The sequence below is a fragment of the Aquarana catesbeiana genome, linkage group LG11, assembly GCF_042186555.1.
Source record: "Aquarana catesbeiana isolate 2022-GZ linkage group LG11, ASM4218655v1, whole genome shotgun sequence".
Classification (NCBI taxonomy): domain Eukaryota; kingdom Metazoa; phylum Chordata; class Amphibia; order Anura; family Ranidae; genus Aquarana; species Aquarana catesbeiana.
This window is the reverse complement of record NC_133334.1, coordinates 68,216,017-68,236,064: the sequence shown is the minus strand read 5'-3', so window position 1 is coordinate 68,236,064 and position 20,048 is coordinate 68,216,017. Positions and strand designations below refer to the sequence as shown.

General features: G+C 46.0%; 1 protein-coding gene across 1 annotated transcript in view; it reads left to right on the top strand.

Moving 5' to 3' along the window:
- Positions 1 to 17,769: 17,769 nt before the first annotated feature.
- METTL15 (methyltransferase 15, mitochondrial 12S rRNA N4-cytidine) overlaps positions 17,770 to 20,048 on the top strand; it is a 440,648-nt gene continuing 438,369 nt past the window's right edge. The window contains exon 1 of the mRNA XM_073604532.1: positions 17,770 to 17,918. The gene's annotated coding sequence lies outside the window, so the exon portion shown is untranslated. The remainder of the gene's footprint in view (positions 17,919 to 20,048) is intronic.

The following is a 20,048-nucleotide window of genomic DNA, read 5'->3' as shown; positions in this document are numbered from 1 at the left end:
AAATGTTGGCAACTATGGACTCATATCCAGACTTTCTGCACCCTGTTATCTCAACCAGAGTTATCAGCTCTGCCCTCTGTGAACTACAGAAGATCTGACTTGAAGAGAAGGAAAGGGGGAGGTTTTCTGCAGTACAAATCAGGAGGGTGTTTTCAAGAATGATAATGCTGCTCTTCTAAAGATACAGAAAAACAAGAGAACGTTGTCACCCTAACAAAAGGAAGTGTGTTACTGGCCTGGTCATCCCAGCACAGCCATTTTCTCCCGCTGCTGTCAATCAAATCCAATGACATGGGCCCTGGGGGGCGGGGGCGAGTCCTGCTTTCTGTGTAAATAGACGCAGAATCAGGATAAGGGAGCGCGCCAGCATGGGTGTCCACGAAGAAGAGCGCTTCTCCGACGGGGCACTCCAGAAGAGGAGTAACCAGAAGTGCCACTGAGACACCCCAGAAGAGGAGGATCAGGGCCACTCTGTGCAATACCAGCTACACAGCGGAGGTGACCCCGCCCCCCTCTGACGCACGGTGACTTGACGGAACTTCCCTGTGACGTCAAACAGGGGGGGGGATCTGGGGGTCCCCTTGTTAAAGGGGGCTTCCAGATTCCGATAAGCCCCCCGCCTGCAGACCCCCACAACCACCGGCCAGGGTTGTGGGGATGAGGCCCTTGTCCTTATCAACATGGGGACAAGGTGTTTTGGGGGGCTACCCCAAAGCACCCTCCCAATGTTGAGGGCATGTGGCCTGGTACGGTTCAGGAGGGGGGGGCGCTCTCTCGTCCCCCCCTCTTTTCCTGCGGCCTGCCAGGTTGCGTGCTCGGATAAGGGTCTGGTATGGATTTTTAGGGGGACTCCACGCCATTTTTTTTTTTTTAATTTTGGTGCGGGGTTCCCCTTAAAATCCATACCATACCTGAAGGGTCTGGTATGGAATTTAGGGGGACCCCCACATTTTTTTTTTTTTAATTTTGCCCGGGGTTCCCCTTAATATCCATACCAGACCTGAAGGGCCTGGTATGGAATTTAGGGGGACCCCCACGTCATTTTTTTTTTTTAATTTTGGTTCAGGGTTCCCCTGTGGGGAATTCCCATGCCGTTTTTATCAATGAACTTTTATGTATATTGTTGGACCGGCAATGCAATAGCCGCGAGTAGTTTTAAATGACTTTTTTCCTTTGAAATGTCATTTTGCTGTCAGACTGTTCTAAACACGGGAAACATGCGCCCCTTTACAGGCATACTATAGACACCCCCCAGCTACAAAATTTAAAGGGATATTACACTTTTATTGTTTGACTTTAAGCATTATTAAAATCACTGCTCCTGAAAAAACAGCCCTTTTTAAAACTTTTTTTTGCATTGATCCATGTCCCCTGGGGCAGGACCCAGGTCCCCAAACACTTTTTATGACAATAACTTGCATATAAGCCTTTAAAATTAGCACTTTTGATTATTCATGTTCGTGTCCCATAGACTTTAACGGTGTTCGCGTGTTAGAACGAACTTTTTTCCTGTTCGTATGTTCTGGTGCGAACCGAACAGGGGGGTGTTCGGCTCATCCCTAGTGGCTACACCCACTGATTAGTTGTATGTCATAAAAAGAAAAAAAGGGGCGTCAACAAGGACACCCTGGGCGGACTTAAGAGGCACAACAAACCTGAGAAAGTATAGTCAGAATAACAATATAATCAATTTTATGAAATATAAATACATACAGTACAAAGACATTGACAAAAAGTAATAAAAATCATCTATATAGAAATATACATGATACAAGCCCAGATGTGTCTACGTGTTTCGTATAGAACTTCTTCAGGACACATTCAGGTTTCAGTTAATACACAAAGGGGTTTCACTCAAGCTCAAGAACAGTAATTCAAATTCATTCATGTATAGATGTCAAGCTCTTAGCAATAGATGTTGATAACCATCAACTGTTTCCATTTACAACCAATTTCGGGGGTTCAGTCCCAACAAGGAAAAGGCCAATAAATAGCCAGTGATAAATAGTCGCACTGCAGCAACCATGGGAGGGCAACAAGGAGCCCATAGACTGTATCTGCTCAATGGTTCTGTGCAAAAATGCACTGGGGGAGCTTGAAGTAAAATTGGATGTAAGTCCCCAGGAGGATACAGAGATGTTCCATCAGGAACTGCACTGTGAATGTTTAAATGGTGTGTTCAATAAAAACATGGTAACATTTAATTCTTTGTGTGTTATTAGTTTAAGCAGACTGTGATTGTCTATTGTTGTGACTTAGATGAAGATCAGATCACATTTTATGACCAATTTGTGCAGAAATCCATATCATTCCAAAAGGGTTCACATACTTTTTATTGCAACTGTATATACGTGATCCGGCGAACTGTAGCAGTAAAACTGCTATAGGGCAGATCTTAAACGGTTAACTCTATAATAACATGTACTAAATGAATAATAGGCTAATTCATTTTAAAACGGTAAATAACATGAAAACTTGAAAAAGCACTCATATGTGTTATCTATGCACATCAGAAGCATTAGCTTGTGCTATAACCGATAAATACCTAAACACATACTGTTTGGATTTGGAAAAACTGCAGACAGGATCCAGAAAGCGTTTTGATCTAGACAACCTCCTCCAGGCGTGGGGCTGAATATAAATTCCTTCTCCATAAATATATCACCTAAACCAGGCATTTGGCATAGGATGGAGGAAACCTCACGAACACATCAATAATGCATGAAGGAGGGAGATGCATCTGTAAATAGATCTATTATTTGAAATCTCTGTGTCCGAAGATATTAGCTGTTTTTGACAAGTGTGATGGGGGAAATCCAATTTTTTTTCCCCCTGTAGGCTGTGACATTGTTTTTAGCTGACATTAATGGTAAAGAATGAGGAAGAAAATGTGCGTATGGCAGGGGGATCCCCAAATATTACAATTTACGGATGCACTGAACCTGCTGAAAGGGCTGATGTGTGTGTGTGTGGGCTGCTTCTGGCTGCGGCTTGATGACATGACTGCAGAAAAGATGGCTTTCACAGACAAATATCACCCTCACGTCCCAGGAGAGAAGCGGTGGGGGCCAAACATGTCTTTTTAATGCAAATCTCTCTTCCTAAAGGGAGTCATCAGGGATATCCTGAAAATGATTAATGGATGTGTACACAGGATCAGACTTTATTTTGCAGACCTGTTTAACCTATGCTCTGCCAGCAGCGATTGCAATCAATTAACACTACCCATCAAAATTGGAGAATGCCAAAACTAGCATGAAAGAGAAATGTCAATTTTAAACAGCAAGCGGATTCAGTTATCATAAAGTATATAAACCTTAAAGCTGAACGCCAGGATAAGCAAATATTTTCTATATTTCTAAATCTTGGTGTGCGTTGTGTATTTCTTCCAGATCTGTGCAGTGATCCAGTGTGATTCCTTGTGTAGGAGCGTCCTGTAATAAAGACCAGTCCCTCCTGCTCTCTCTCCTTGTGCAGGGTGACTGGTCTTGTCTCCGCCCCTTCCTGTAATTTCCCTATAGGCAGTCTGTTGTGGGTGGGTCTCCTGGGTCCTCTCCCCCAGCTCTGGTCTCTGCACAGTCTATGTACAACACAGTGATGATGTCACTGCTTCTTTTACAAGTTAAAGCGGAGTTCCACCCAAAAGTGGAAGCTCCGCTTATCTGCTTCCTCCCCTCTCTGGTGCCACATTTGGCACCTTTCAGGGTGGAGGGGGGAACAGGTACCTGTTTTTGACAGGTACCCTTCCCCACTCCCAGGAGACTGCGCCGCGGCGAGGTCCCTCGGAAGTTCGGCCTCCTCCTCCTTCTTCCGCCACCGGGCCAGATAGAAAGTGCAGCGCACTTCGCACATGCGCAGTAGGGAACCGGCTGTGAAGCCGAAAGGCTTCGCTGCCGGTTTCCCTTACCACAAATGATGGCGGCAGCACCCGAGAGGCAATCCGACAATCAGCTGGGGTGACAACATTGCGGGATCCCTGGACAGGTAAGTGTTCTAATATTAAAAGTCATCAGCTACAGTATTTGTAGCTGCTGACTTATATTTTTTTGTGGGGGGGAGAACAGTGCTTTAATATCTTATTTTACAAAAACATTTGGTGTACACAAAGTGGATTTATATCCTGTGTGGTTATTGAAGAGTACATTTATGCAATAATTCTCGTTCCTGGAGTTAAAGTATAATTGAAGGCAAGCCTTTTTTTTAGTTTTGGATATGGATTAGAATAACTGTCAGGGGTTTATTGCTATGTAAAAAAAAAAGATAAATGAAAGCGCCATACCACTGCTAAAAGGTCCAGATATGATGTTAATCCAATAAAAGTCAGGGGGATAATCCAAACAGTATCCATCCAATAAGGCATGACATGAGAGGTCCGCTTTGTGGAGACATCTGACCCCAGATATCTCCTCTACCCTGGAAAGCGTGAGATTAAAAAAAATAAAAAACAATTCATCTCTGCTTTCTGGGAAAAAAAAATGGCAGCATTTAAATCTGCCAGAGCCAGAAGTGAGATCATGACGTCGCTTCCGGCCTCCTAAGGTCATAGAGATGGCCCAGGGACCATCCGGTTCACGGCCAGCTCTATGATAACCCGGCAACACTGTCAGATGGATTCCGTGCTCCCCGACCGCCGGGGGAGCCCAGAGAGGCGCCCGTGGGCACCGGTAGTTGGGGGACACTGCCTGTAAAAGCAATCCAGGAACTAATCAGCCGCTAGGATGGCTTTTACATTGTAGGGAAATGCTGGCTGAAAAAAAAAGATAGTTAGATGATGCCTGGAGGATATCTCCACTTCAAGTCCAGGACATCATATGATGTCCAAATACCCAAGTCAGGTAATATTGAATAAATAACTAATTTACAAGAATCTCAGACAAATGTGAGAATCTGAATATTAAAACATACCATTATAGTTCATCAGTTATATTTAAAAAACAGTAATGATAACAGCCAAGCAGTGTGTTTGCGTGTGATTAAAAACAAATATGTTTTATTGTCAAGGGGTTGTACAATTGGATTGTATAGTGTATGTGTATACACACACATTAAAACGGTATTAAACCCAAAAACAAAAATGTAATATATTGCAGCTCACCAATCATTAGATGTGGTGGCTGCATTTGTTTTCCTTTTTTGTAGGCTTTTCCCCTCTGTTTTCACCCAGGGATCTGGTCAGTAACACTCCTCCTGTATGAGAGCGCCCCCACTGTGGATGAAGGAGCACAGGGGCCACCTTTAGACAGCAGCATTTTCAATCTGGGGCGGGAGGGGATTGTTAGATGTACTAGCAGATTTAGATACACTAACAAAGCTAAACCCCAGCTAATATTTTATAAGCAGTTACAGCAAACCTTTATTCTATTCTTTTGGGATAAAGGTTTTACTCTACATAAATAATTTTGATTTGGATCATTATAAGCAACTCTGCTAGTTTTAAATGTGTTGTCTCATCTCTGAAACTGATACATTCTGCTGGAGCGTTTGTTCTTTTGAAAAACAACAGACTTACTGGAACTAATGCAGCCATCACATCTAAGACCTCTTGCATACGATACTCCTGTTTGAGCATCTACTTTTTCAGACTTATTTTTTGTATGTATTTGCACGTATTTACGCACATTTTCGTGCATATGCGTCCGTGCATTTTCGCGCACAGACGCGCATTTTCATGTAGAATGCGCAAAAACATATTCTCGCACAATATGTAAATGGGCATTTGCGTGCATTTGTGCGCATTTTCACGTATTTTCGCACATTTGCGCACATGAGGAGTAAATTGCTAAGTTGATTTTTCAATTTTTTTTTTTTTACTGAAGAATGCATGGCGCTTGGAAGCACATTATAATTAATGGGCTGTATTTTAGTTCAGTTAAAAAAAAAAAAAAAACTGTACTGAGCTTTTTCAAGCTGCAGTGTGCAAGAGGCCACTGACAGACTTTAGATTTGGAACATGCTTCAAATCTTTACGTCGTAACTCTGCTGGACCCAGAAATCCGCTCGTCTGTATGCTAGTCTGACGGACAAAAACCGACGCTAGGGCAGTTATTGGCTACTGGCTATCAACTTCCTTATTTTAGTCCGGTGTACCTCATCATGTACGAATCCGTCGGACTTTGGTGTGATCGTATGTAAGCAAGTCCGTTCGTTAAAAAGTCAGTTGGAAGTCCGCCAAAAGTCCGTCGAAAGTCTGTTGGACAGGCTGTTGGACTTTTGTTGCTGAAAAGTCAGACCGTGTGTACATGGCATTAAAGGGGTTTTAAAGCCTCTAGGTTTTTCCTTGAATGCATTAAGGTGGAAAAACCTCCCATGCTGTAACTCCCCCCAGACCCCCCCTTTTTTTATTACCTGAGCCCGATCCGATCTAGCGATGTGCACGAGCACAGCGACTCCAGCTGCTGTCTCTCTCCTCAATGGACAGATCGATAACAGCAGGAGCCATTGGCTCCCGCTGCTGTCAATCAAATCCATTAACACGGGGCCGAGTCCCGCTGTCTGTGTCAAAGGATGCGGCAGCGGGACGTGGGGGCGAGCCCGCAAAGGTGCCCCTATGGAAAGTGGCTTTCAGTGGGGCAACCCGATGAAGAGGAGGGGCCTGGAGAGCTAGCGGGGGACCCAAAAAGAAGAGGATCGGGGCTGCTCTGTACAAAACGATTGCACAGAGCAGTAAGTATAGGCAGGTTTGTTATTTTTATTTAAAATGAGGGTTTACAACCCCTTTACATGTTTGCTTTTGGGTTTATTACCACTTTAATTGTTGAATACATTTTACTTATATATTTATTCTTATATGGTCCATATTTTAATCATGATGTATTATTATTATTATTGACAGAACATTCTTTCTTGCCATCATTGAATCAACTAATTAAATTCAAAAGCCCTTATTATCCAGACCAAATTTTTTTTATGGAATCCCAGACGAATTAAACAGGTTAAATTACAATTTGTACAATTTTTCCCAAACAAAAACCACATTCACAGTTAGAAATGTGTTCTCTTGAGAAAATACAAACGTTCTATTCTGCTCCTTCGAATTTCCTTATAACTAGTCAAAAACAAATGTTGATTTGACACCACTAACATTAGAAAATTAAAGACACATTTGAGAAACTTCAAACAAAATTCTACTGGTGTATGGCCAGCTTACATCTGTCATAGCCCATGCCTTTCTTGCAGTTGGATTGTAGAGTTGGAATAGGCAGTAGAGCTGTATTGGCTGTCACTTGCTATACTTGGTCATCAGAAAAGCTGGGTGTAAATAGCGAGTTACACAGCAATTGTGGCTTTTCCTGTCAATTCATGAGTAAATGTGTTTCAGTTCCCGTGAATCGAAGGTGACAATGACTGTCATATACAAGCAGGCGGCTGGAACTAGAGTGAAGGGCTTAGCTTTAGGTCTAAACAGTAGTCTGGCCCCATGTGGATGATAGCCTATGGTTAAGGAACTTCCTAAGAGCAATAAAAGGTATTTTCCGGCACTTTTTGTTGCCCTCTCTATAATTGTTGCACATACTAAAAGCTAAGCCCAAGACAAACAGCTTAATATCCAAATTTGTAATATCTGCTATTTCACCATTTCACTCACCTTGGACACCTTGCATCGGCGGCGGGTAGGTAACACCACAGTTTTCGGTTTCAGATTTGAACCTTCCAGCTCCACGTCTTCATCTCCAGCCAGCTCATGAAATAGTGAATCAGCAGCTTGGTCTCAGTCAATAGGACAGCCAAATGACCCAAGAAATAGTGATGTCAACTTCTTGGCTGTACACTGTGGCAGGAGTATGTGACTCACAAGAGTGGCTGAACAGAATTATAAATCTGTTGGAAGGTTAAACAGATCACATACTCTGTATGTATTTCATTTGAGTGTATAGCTGTTCCTTAACCCCCTTCACGCTGACAGAACGTAAACATGCGGCCTTCGGCTTGAAGAGGTTGTACCGGCGTGATGTATGCAACGGTACCCCGGTACCATTTTTTTGGAGCCCGACGGTCGGCTTTCTTGTAATCACAACCGATGCGGCTAAGTAGCCGCTCAGCTGTTATCCTAATCAGCAGCCTGGGCTCTCCCGACCCACCGGGAGGCCCAAGCGACCAGCTGGAACGTCCGCTGGCTGGCCGGAGACCCAAACTAAGCTGAACCGGCTTTGATTGGATTTTGGATCTAGTAACCCGAAAGCGATGTCATGACATCACTTCTGGTTGACTGAAGACTTAAAGCGGAGGTTCACCCACCCCACAAAAAAATAAAAGTCAGTAACTACAAATACTGCAGCTGCTGAGTTTTAATATATGGACACTTACCTGTCCAGGAAGCCCGCGATGTCGGCACCGCAGCCGATCTTTGGATCGCCTGTTGGGTGCAGCCGCCACCATTGCGGAAAGGATCCCGGCAGTGAAGCCTTTCGGCTTCACAGTCAGATCCCTACTGCGCATGCTTTCTAAATTGGCCCAGCAGTAAAGGAAGGAGGAGGGGGACCGAGCTTCGCTGCAGCGCTGTCTCCGGAAGTGGGAAAGGGGACCAAGGTACCCAATGTGGCACCGGAGGGGGGGGACGACGACGAATAAGCGGAAGTTCCACTTTTGGGTGGAACTCCGCTTTAAAGATGCCAAATGAAAAAAAATACAGCATTTAAAACAGCCAAACTTGGTGTTTTGAATGCTTTTAAGTGCAAAGGAGGGATTTAGGGTCTTATAGACCCCAGATCTCTCCATAAAGAGTACCTGTCACTGATTATTACTGTCACAAGGGATGTTTACATTCCTTGTGACAGCAATAAAAGTGATCAGAATTTTTTTTTAAAGGGACAGTGTAAAAATAAAAAATAAAATAAATAAGAAAAAAAAAAATGTAAGCGCCCCAGCTCGCATGCAGAAGCGAAGGAATACGTAAATGTAAAAAGTGTTCAAACCACACATGTGAGGTATCGCTGTGATTGTTAGAGCGAGAGCAATAATTCTAGCACAAGACCTCCTCTGTAAAGTCTCGTACACACTATAAGAAAATCAGGCGAACATTTTAGTCCAAACAAATTTCGTACGATTTTTGTATAGTGTGTACACAACTTTCGACAGCCGATTCCGAATTTTTGTATGAAAATTCCTGAAGGGACAAACTCCAAAACTGTTCTCGTACAGGAACAGAACAAACAATTTTAATTCAATGTGTACCATTTTCGTCCGATTTTCGTACCAGGAACATCAGAACATTATCATAAACAATAAACAACAACAAAAAAAAAGCCTTTGTGGTACGTGAATTTTCGTACGAATTTTCGTTAATCGATTCCAATTTGCTGTGAAAATCAGACGATCGATGGCCCAATTGTCTTTTATGCCACGTACACACGATTGGATATTCCGACAACGAAATCCTGGGATTTATTTCCGACAGATGTTGGCTCAAACTTGTCTTGCATACACACGGTCGCACAAAGGTTGTCGGAAATTCCGATTGTCAAGAACGCGCTGACGTACAACAGCACTATAAAGAGGAAGTTCAATAGCCAGTACGCCACCCTTTGGGCTTCTTCTGCTCATCTCGTGTTAGTAGAAGTTTGGTGAGAAACGATTCACGCTTTTCAGCCTCGTGCTTTTCAGATCATTACTGCTCTTCAGTTTTTGCTTTTGGGTTCATATTTGGTTTTCAGAGCGTGTAGTCAGTTCGTATCTGGTTTTCAGTGCGTATTTTTATATTACATATTTGATTATCAGTGCGTTTTTGTCCACTCGTTTCTGATTTTCAGCTCGGTCTTCTCAGGCCTTTCTGATTTTCAGTTCGTTCTGACCAGCCGACCGTTTTGAAGCCATGTTGCGTGTACGTACTTGTCATAGAGTTCGTGCTGTGTGGAGGCTTGGTGTTGGGGTTCTTACTTTGACCCAAGCCCAGTCCATGAACAGGGCAGGGAGGAGTTCATGGACCAAGAATTGGTTGCTCCAGCGTGACCAATTCTCTCACATGCCTTTGTTGCGGTAGATCCGTGAGAATAATCCTGATGATTTCAGGAATTATCTCCAGATGACAGACCCTGCTTTTCACCGTTTGTTGGCTTTGCTGTCCCCTTATATTACGAAGCAGGACACCTGCATGTGGCAAGCCATCACTCCTGAACAGAGACTAGTCACCACCTTGCAATACTTGGGGATGGGGAGAAGTCTGCAGGACATCAAGTTCTCGACAGGCATCTCCCCCCAGGCTCTGGGGATCATTATTCCAGAGACCTGTTCTGCCATCATTCAGGTCCTGCACAAGGACTATATTAAGGTAAGATTTCTCCTTTAATATCACATTCTATGTATTTAATGTTTGCTAATGTATTGCATTTCTTTCATCATTCCCTAATTACCATGATTTTAATATGCTGTGAATGTCCTCTTTATCCTTATGCATGCTGGAAGTTTTTCAAGTTCCTTTTTTGTCCTTCATGCATATTTGCCTTCACCAACCTCCCCCAGCATGCTATCCTGGGCCCATACACACCTAGCCTAGTCACTTAACAATGTATTTTGTCAGCTCCATAGTAGTGCTTTACCCTAAACACCCCTAAAATGTTTAAAAATGTTATTTGTGTCCTTAAATTCAGGCAGAGTGCCAGAGTCTTTTTTTTGGGGTCCCAAAATCATTTGTAACCCTCCCTCCCCCCAACCGCTAAGGCAACCGATACCAATCCTCTATCTACTGACTTTGCCAAACCCATACACACAATACCTACCTCTTTTGTGGTCATATTTATGGATGAATTCACCAAAGCATGTTGTGAAAGGGCCTGCCTGAATACTTTCAAATGGTACTGTTTAAAGTTTTGTTCTCCTATTATCTTGATAGGTAATTGCAGAATGTAAAAATGTGCTTCAATTTGTACAGTGTGTATTTATATTTTTGTATTATGACACTTCTTACCTGTCCAGTGGGCTGCCAATAGTGTAAGTAAAGTGGGGCTGGCCAAAGAAACACACACTATTTATGCATTCAGTTCTCAATGAAGTGGAGAGGGTTACCTGCCCAAAACATCTCCCCCCCCCTAAAATTTGTACAATGGGCCATCAGAGGGGGGAGGAATCTGATAAGTGGACCTTAGATTTTTTTCTTTAAATACTCCTTAAAATCAATGTTATACTGATGTTGGCCAAGAATGTTTGCGTCTAATCTGCTTGCAATGTTATGTGCAAAAGTACTTATTTTTATTTTTTCACTCCACGGTTTCCTTCAACGCCACAGGAATGGCAGACTGTGGGTTCCCAATTTGCACAGCGGTGGGCCATTCACAACTGTGGAGGGGCAATAGATGGAAAACACGCCCACATAATCCCTCGGGGTCATACTATTACAACTATAAGGGGTTTAATAGTATAGTGATGTTGGCAGTGGTGTTGGCGACATATGAGTTTCTCTATGTGGAGGTGGGGAAGACTGGTCGGATGTCGGATGGTGGCGTCATCGCCCAGACCGAGTTCTACGGATGGCTCCAGAGTGGTGGCTTGGGATTGCCACCTCCGGAAGACAACGTGGCTGGTCTCCTGTTTGTCTTTGTCGCTGATGAAGCGTTTGGGCTGGGTGATCATCTGATGAGGCCATTCCCCATGAGGACCCTCACCCTGGACCAGAGGGTTTTTAACTACCGGCTGGCCAGAGCCAGAAGAGTGGTGGAGAATGCTTTCGGGATAATGGCCAGGCGGTTCCGCCTATTCCTTACGCCAATCAACATGGCAGAATATAAACTTGACCATATAATCCTTGCATGCTGCATTCTCCACAACTTTTTAAGGAGAAATTCTATGAACTATGTGGCCTCAGTTGGGCCTGAGGCCGGATTTCAAGACCAAACCCTGACGGCGCTTGAAGCTGGCCGTCCTGGCTTGCCCCCCCAAAGCGCCTGCGAGGTCCGTCTAAATTAGAAGGGAGAACTAGTGCGGGTAGGGGGGCCATTGATATGCCAGAAAATGTCTAAGAAACATTTTTTAAATAAATGTGTATTTTAACCAGAAAAATATTTCCTTTGATTTACTGCTTGTGTTTCTTTTAGCTGTCTCCTAGGTTATCCAATGGGCTTTTCTTTTTGGCCATTTTCTTCAATAGTGCAAACGTAATTTATTTGATACATGAGGTGACAATCTCTTCTTCAGCTAACTATTATGTTGTGTGTCTGCTACACACACACCTTGTCCTTGTTTTTGTTGTTAATGTATGTAATGCATTAAGGATAAAAATATTCATCATTTTCAGCACCATGAATTAATTTTTTGGAGTGACGAAAATGGCCTGATTGTTGCAAATTATAAAGCACTGTGGGTGTTATTTACTAAATGAAAATCCACTTTGCACTACAATTGCACTGCAAAAGTGCACTTGAAAGTGTACTGCAACTGTACTGAAAGTGCACTTGTAGTGCAAAGTGGATTTGCCTTTAGTAAATAACCCCCTTTGTGTCAACTTTACCACAACCAATTAGGTCGAAGGAGAATTTAAATCCAATAAATAGAATATGGAAATTCCAAACAAAACTAAACTACAGTATATCACAAATATATAAAATACTCACGGCACTGGAGGGGAAGGGAATGCCCCCATTTATTGAAAAATGGGAAAAAGAGTTGGGATCACAATTATAACAGCAATATAAAAGTATTGAGAGCATTATATAGGTTTGCGGGGGACATAAATACAATAGCGATGAATTATAAATGCCTATCTAGATGGTACATAATGCCTGTATTGGCCCAAAAATACCAACCAAAGAAAACTCCATTGTGCTGGAGAGGATGTGGCCAGAGAGGAACTATAAAGAAAAAGAAAGAAAGAACCCACACTATGGAAAATAAAAACTAACAATATGTAATGACATAATTGAGCTGATGCTAAGGTGGAAGGTAAAAGACCCCAGTAAATGCAGAAGATAAATCATACTCAGCGCTGCTCCTTTAGCGCAAACCAATACAGTATAATGCAAACCTATACCAATATATATAATATCACAATATGGCTTAACAGCAAAAGATGAAGTTCTCAGTGCAAATATAAAGTGCAAAAGTATAAAGTGCAATCATATAAAGTTTATCCAATGTGGTATGTTGAACTTGTAAACAGTTGTAGTGATGGTTTTCAGGTGACTATGCGTGCTCCCGTCCTGGGTCCCCACTCACCAGAAAAAAGCAGTAAATACACCTGTTAATATATCCAGGGCAGCATCTCCCATCAGTGATGATTAGGTTGTGTAGACACTGCGTAGGGATAACTCCTATCTTCCACTGATATGATTAAAAACATATGGACATCCTGGATCCTTTCCTTCTTACTTAGTGGCCAGGCACCCATAAGGATGTGTGGCAATGAATTGCTGTGGCGCACAAACAATAGTCACCAGGTCTCCTCGGCTTGACGTGTTTTGCCCCTCCCACTGGGCATCATCAGAAGCCCAGTGGAGCTTCTGATGACGCCCATTGGGAGGGGCGAAACGCGTCAAGCCGAGAAGACCTGGTGACTATTGTTTGCACGCCAAGGCGGCGTTTCTCTGCATGTTTTTTGATGCAAGTGTAATATCTTTGGATTTTATGAATAAACCTCGCAGTAAATACATTCTTTTTTCCTTCATTACCACACATCCTAATCATCACTGACGGGAGATGCTGACCTGGTGATATTAACAGGCATATTTACTGCTTTTTTCTCGTGAGTGGGGACCCAGGATGGGAGCATGCATAATCACCTGAAAATTATCACTAAACTGTTTACAAGTTCAACATACCACATTGGATGGACTTTATATGATTGCACTTTATACTTTTGCACTTTATATCTGCACTGAGCACTTCATATTATGCTGTTAAGCCATATTGTGATATTGATATATTGGTATAGGTTTGTATTATACTGTATTGGTTTGAGCTAAAGGAGCAGCGCTGAGAATAATTTATCTTCTGCAGAGGGGAACTATGTCCCATCTATGGTGATAATGCCCGAAGATGAGGGATTTGATGAGGGATTAAGAGCGTACATAAAAGAGATCATGGGATTTGAGATTCCAAATGAACCTTGGTGTTGCTTATTCCACAATATAAATATGGAAAAAAAAACAACACAATACAAAGATACAATATTATCGTATTTAATAAATGTAGCCAAAGGCGTAATACCAAAAAAAATGGCAAGATAAAGAAAGACCCACAACAAGGGAATGGTTTAATAGGATCAAATATACATATAAAATGGAATATTTGAGCAGTAGGGAGGAAGAGCAGTTAGGAAGATTTGAAAGTAGATGGGAAAGTTGGACTAGTTTTTAGAATACAAGGAAATACTCAGAGGTGTGGGTAGAGAGAAGAGAAGGGGAGAGTCGTAGAGGGCATAGGGGAGCAGGCAGGGGGGAGAAAGAGAAGGGGAGAGTCAGAGAGGGCATACAGGAGCGAGGGGGAGAAAGAGAAGGGGAGAGTCGGAGAGGGCATACGGGAGCAGGGGGGTGAAAGAGAAGGGGAGAGTCGGAGGGGACATACGGGAGCGAGGGGGAGAAAGAGAAGGGGAGAGTTGGAGAGGGCATACGGGAGCAGGGGGGTGAAAGAGAATGGGAGAGTCGGAGGGGACATATATGGGAGTGGGGGGGAGAAAGAGAAGGGGAGAGTCGGAGAGGGCATACAGGAGCGGGGGGGAGAAAGAGAAGGGGAGAGTTGGAGAGGGCATATGGAGCAGGGGGGTGAAAGAGAAGGGGAGAGTTGGAGGGGACACACGGGAGCGGGGGGGGGGAGAGAAGGGGAGAGTCGGAGAGGGCATACGGGAGCGGGGGGGAGAAAGAGAAGGGGAGAATCGGAGAGGGCATACGGGAGCGGGGGAGAAGAGAAGGGGAGAGTCGGAGAGAGCATACGGGAGCGGGAGGGGAGAAAGAGAAGGCACAAAGGGAATGGGGGGGAGAAAGAGAAGGAGAGAGTCGGAGAGGGCATACGGGAATGGGGGGGAGAAAGAGAAGGGGAGAGTCGGAGAGGGCATACGGGAGGGGGGGGGTGAAAGAGAAGGGGAGAGTCGGAGGGGGCGTACGGGAGCGGGGGGGGGGAAGAGAAGGGGAGAGTAGGAGGGGGCATATGGGAGCGGGGGGGAGAGAAGGGGAGAGTTGGAGAGGGCATATGGGAGCAGGGGGGAGAAAGAGAAGGGGAGAGTCGGAGAGGGCATACGGGAGAGGGGGGGTGAAAGAGAAGGGGAGAGTCAGAGGGGGCATACGGGAGCGGGGGGGGGAGAGAAGGGGAGAGTCGGAGGGGGCATATGGGAGCAAGGGGGAGAGAAGGGGAGAGTTGGAGAGGGCATATGGGAACAGGGGGGAGAAAGAGAAGGGGAGAGTCGGAGAGGGCATACGGGAGAGGGGGGGTGAAAGAGAAGGGGAGAGTCGGAGGGGGTGTACGGGAGCTGGGGGGGAGAAAGAGAAGGGGAGAGTCGGAGGGGGCATATGGGAGCGGGGGGGAGAGAAGGGGAGAGTTGGAGAGGGCATATGGGAGCAGGGGGGAGAAAGAGAAGGGGAGAGTCGGAGAGGGCATACGGGAGCGGGGGGGAGAAAGAGAAGGGGAGAGTCGGAGAGGGCATACGGGAGCGGGGGGAGAAAGAGAAGGCACAAAGGGAATGGGGGAGGGAGAAAGAGAAGGGGAGAGTCAGAGAGGGCATATGGGAGCAAGGGGAGAAAGAGAAGGGGTGAGTCGGTGAGGGCATACGGGAATGGGGGGGAGAAAGAGAAGGGGAGAGTCAGAGAGGGCATACGGGAGAGGGGGGTGAAAGAGAAGGGGAGAGTCGGAGGGGGCGTATGGGAGCGGGGGGGGGAGAAAGAGAAGGGGAGAGTCGGAGGGGGCATATGGGAGCGGGGGGGAGATAAGGGGAGAGTTGGAGAGGGCATATGGGAGCAGGGGGAGAAAGAGAAGGGGAGAGTCGGAGAGGGCATACGGGAGAGGGGGGGTGAAAGAGAAGGGGAGAGTCAGAGGGGGCATACGGGAGCGGGGGGGGGGAGAGAAGGGGAGAGTCGGAGGGGGCATATGGGAGCGAGGGGGAGAGAAGGGGAGAGTTGGAGAGGGCATATGGGAACAGGGGGGAGAAAGAGAAGGGGAGAGTCGGAGAGGGCATACGGGAGAGGGGGGGTGAAAGAGAAGGGGAGAGTCGGAGGGGGTGTACGGGAGCTGGGGGGGAGAAAGAGAAGGGGAGAGTCGGAGGGGGCATATGGGAGCGGGGGGGAGAGAAGGGGAGAGTTGGAGAGGGCATATGGGAGCAGGGGGGAGAAAGAGAAGGGGAGAGTCGGAGAGGGCATACGGGAGCGGGGGGGAGAAAGAGAAGGGGAGAGTCGGAGAGGGCATACGGGAGCGGGGGGAGAAAGAGAAGGCACAAAGGGAATGGGGGAGGGAGAAAGAGAAGGGGAGAGTCAGAGAGGGCATATGGGAGCAAGGGGAGAAAGAGAAGGGGTGAGTCGGTGAGGGCATACGGGAATGGGGGGGAGAAAGAGAAGGGGAGAGTCAGAGAGGGCATACGGGAGAGGGGGGTGAAAGAGAAGGGGAGAGTCGGAGGGGGCGTATGGGAGCGGGGGGGTGAAAGAGAAGGGGAGAGTCGGAGGGGGTGTACGGGAGCTGGGGGGGAGAAAGAGAAGGGGAGAGTCGGAGGGGGCATATGGGAGCGGGGGGGAGAGAAGGGGAGAGTTGGAGAGGGCATATGGGAGCAGGGGGGAGAAAGAGAAGGGGAGAGTCGGAGAGGGCATACGGGAGCGGGGGGAGAAAGAGAAGGCACAAAGGGAATGGGGGAGGGAGAAAGAGAAGGGGAGAGTCAGAGAGGGCATATGGGAGCAAGGGGAGAAAGAGAAGGGGTGAGTCGGTGAGGGCATACGGGAATGGGGGGGAGAAAGAGAAGGGGAGAGTCAGAGAGGGCATACGGGAGAGGGGGGTGAAAGAGAAGGGGAGAGTCGGAGGGGGCGTATGGGAGCGGGGGGGGAGAAAGAGAAGGGGAGAGTCGGAGGGGGCATATGGGAGCGGGGGGGAGATAAAGGGAGAGTTGGAGAGGGCATATGGGAGCAGGGGGAGAAAGAGAAGGGGAGAGTCGGAGAGGGCATACGGGAGCGGGGGGGAGAAAGAGAAGGGGAGAGTCGGAGAGGGCATATGGGAGTGGGAGGGGAGAAAGAGAAGGCACAAAGGGAATGGGGGGGGGGGAGAAGGGGAGAGTCGGAGAGGGCATACGGGTGCGGGGGGGGAGAAAGAGAAGGGGAGAGTCGGAGAGTGCATACGGGAGCAGGGGGAGAAAGAGAAGGCACAAAGGGAATGGGGGAGGGAGAAAGAGAAGGGGAGAGTCAGAGAGGGCATACGGAAGCGGGGGAAGGGGAGAGTCGGAGAGGGCATACGGGAGCGGGGGGGGGGGGGGAACAAACTACAGAAGGCACAAAGGGAATGGGGTGTTATGAGAAAGGTTTGAATTTAATTGTCTGTGATAAACTGTCTGTTAAATTTTATGGTATATGGAAAAAAAAAACTTTAAATAAAAAAAAAAAAACCAATGCTATTTTGCTATTTGCGAAACACTTTTGAAAGATAAAAAGTGCATTTTATATACAGCTATATAGATCAGACCAAAATTAGGGAGAAATGTGGAGGAAAGAGGGACTTTGTACAGAATCAGGGACAGCTGGGAGCTATGGACAGTGCTAAGTCTGCACTTGTAAAAACAAATTCAGCAATTGCAGCTTTTGTAATGCTATCGTCACAATTTCCCCTTCAAATAATAGGAGGGGATGATTTCCCTTGCCATCACAGAACAGAAATGAATGTGTACACCTGCAGTAGCAGGAACTCTGTGCACAGCATGCTTGTTGCCAGGGGTTAGCTGAGCAGTGAGCACCATGAACAACAGCTCCATGTGTCTGCGACTTCCTGTCCTACAATCTGCAGCTACTTCTGTGCACCGATCAGTCAGTGTCATTGTAAGTGCTTGTTTGTTGTGTGGGCAGGATCCTCCCATCATGTGGCCCTGTGATATTTGCAGTGCATGTTTGTTTAAGAGACACCAAGGGGGAGATTTAGTAAAACTGGAGCACTGGTGTCTGGAATCTGGTGCAGCTCTGCATAGTAGCCAATCATCTTCTAACTTCAGTTTGTTCAGATAAGCTTTAACAATGAAACCTGGAATCTGATTGGTTTCTATTCAGAGCTGCACCAGAGTTTTGCACTCTCCAGTTTTAGTAAATTGTCAAATGTGTTTTTTATTCTTTATTCTTTTTTTAAGGTAAGTATGCTGTTCCTTTGGGATGCATGCTGATTTTTTAATTCTCCTGTAAGGGCCGGTTCGCACCAGAACACAGTGAGGGAAAGGCACATTCCATGCACATTTCCCCCCACTTCAGGTGAATGCGCTGCCCTTGCGATCGGCATGTGGGTGCGAATGTATTGTTAATGGCACCCCAAATGAAGATTGTAAACACAGTACCGTGTGGTTCGTTCGTCGCAGTTCATTCTTCAGAGTAGGGCAAGCACTACTTTTTCCGTGGTCCAGTGCATTTTGCTGCCTTATCAAAAGAATGGGCTGTCAAAACGCACTGTACAGGAAGGTGTGAACCGCCCCTAAGCCTGGGTTCACACCGATGTGGTGCAGGACACCGCATGTAATTCTCATAGGTATCGCAGCACATTCCTGTGCAAATGACAGGCAGTGTCTCTGGGGTGCGATTTGAGCCATGGATTTGTATGGCGCAAATCGCACCAAACTCATGCAGGACTTTTTTTTTTTTTGTCCACACCAGAATCGGAAATCATGGATGTTCACACCCATGTGATCTAATTCTGCAAATCGCACTGCGATTTGCAAACCGATTTCAGAGTGTCATTAACATACACTCCACAATCGGTTTGCATGAACGGGTTGCGATTTTGATGCGGTGCGGAATCCGCAGCACATCTAGCGTGAACCAAAATGTACATTGAGACCACTGTAACGTATTGTATCATATTATCAGATGTGCAACAAAGGCCATGTTTATTTTTTATTTATTTTTTACAGGTACTTATATAGCGATGTCAACTTATGCAGCGCTTTACATATATATTGTAAATTCACATCAGTCCCTGCCCTCAAAGAGCTTACAATCTAAGGCCCCTAAGACCCCTTTCACACTGGGGCCACGGCCACGATAGCGCTAAAGCACCACTCATTTTAGCAGGTTTTAGTGCTGTTTAACTACTTCAATACAGGGCACTTACACCCCCTTCCTGCCCAAGCCAATTTTCAGCTTTCAGCGCTGTTTAAATGACAATTGCTCCACTGTACCCAAACAGAATTTTTATCATTTTGTTCCCACAAATGGAGCCTTCTTTTGGTGGTATTTGATCACCTCTGGGATTTTTATGTTTTGCTAAACAAATAAAAAAAGACCTAAAATTTTGAAAAAAAAAAGTTTTCCTTTTGTTTCTGTTATAAAATTAATTTTGTATTGTAAATAAGTAAGTTTTCTCCTTCACTGATGGGCACTGATAAGGCGGCACCAATGAGGTGGCACTGACGATGGGCACTGATGGGTGGCACTGATATGCAACATTGATAGGCAGCACTGATAGGCGACACTCATGGGCACTGACAGGCTGCACTGATGGGTACTTATGGATGGCACTGATAGATGGCATTGTTAGGCATCACTGATGGCACTGGCAGGCATTGGGGATGGGCACTGATTGGCAGCTGCCTGGTGGTCTAGGGCGGCATACCTGGTGGTCCAGTGTGGTGGCCATCCCTGGTGGTCCTGGCAGCATCCTGGTGGTCCTGGGTGGGCATCCAAGGGGGGGGGGCTGCGTTTATAAACAATCAGCACAGACCCCCCCCTTTAGGAGAGCAGCTGATCGGCTTTCCTCTACTCTCATCTGTCAGACGCGGGTGAGGAAAAGCCAATCAACAGACATTACTGTGGGGGGGGGGGGTAATGTGAGAGGGGCAGAGGAGGACACTACTGTGGGGGGTAATGTGAGAGGGGCAGAGGACACTCCGGGGGGGGGGGGCAGAGGAGGACACTACTGTGGGGGGTAATGTGAGAGGGGCAGAGGACACTACGGGGGGGGGGCAGAGG